This window comes from Etheostoma spectabile, chromosome 8, assembly GCF_008692095.1.
Source record: "Etheostoma spectabile isolate EspeVRDwgs_2016 chromosome 8, UIUC_Espe_1.0, whole genome shotgun sequence".
Lineage (NCBI taxonomy): Eukaryota > Metazoa > Chordata > Actinopteri > Perciformes > Percidae > Etheostoma > Etheostoma spectabile.
The window spans coordinates 18,281,866-18,282,376 of NC_045740.1; the positions used below are offsets into that span (position 1 = coordinate 18,281,866).

Consider the following 511-nt stretch of genomic DNA (forward strand, 5'->3'; position numbering starts at 1 on the left):
CACCAGAGGTTAGAACGCCAACACAAAGAAAGAGGAAGGTGACGGACATCCGGCCGAAAATGAGTGAAATCCAGCGGAATATCTGTCATCAACGGATCAATACCTGAAGTGGAAGGTCAAGGTCAAAGTTTATTTCTCAGGCACATTTACATATTATTAACAACATAAGATAAAAGCATAAAAAATAACCGGAAAAAAAACGATCTAAAACAGAATGGGCCAAAAACAATAAAAACAGACAACAGATAAAAAAGAACTTTGCTTAAATCAATAACAATAAAATGTCACAGCTCAGCTTATGTTAAAAGCCAGTGCAAAAAAAGATGAGTTTTTAAAAGTGATTAAAAACTCTGAATAGAAGTAGCTGCTCTAATGTTGAGAGGGAGAGAGAGTCCCAGAGCTTAGGACCTGCTACTGAAAAAGCTCGGTCCCCTCTGGGTCTCAGTCTGGTTCTGGTTCTAGTCTAAAAGCAACGGGTCCTGGACCTGAGTGCTCTGACTGGAGTGTGCAA

General features: G+C 39.7%; 1 protein-coding gene across 1 annotated transcript in view; it reads left to right on the forward strand.

The window, feature by feature from the left end:
- pot1 (protection of telomeres 1 homolog) overlaps positions 1-511 on the forward strand; it is a 96,977-nt gene that overhangs the window by 60,432 nt on the left and 36,034 nt on the right. The window lies entirely within an intron of this gene.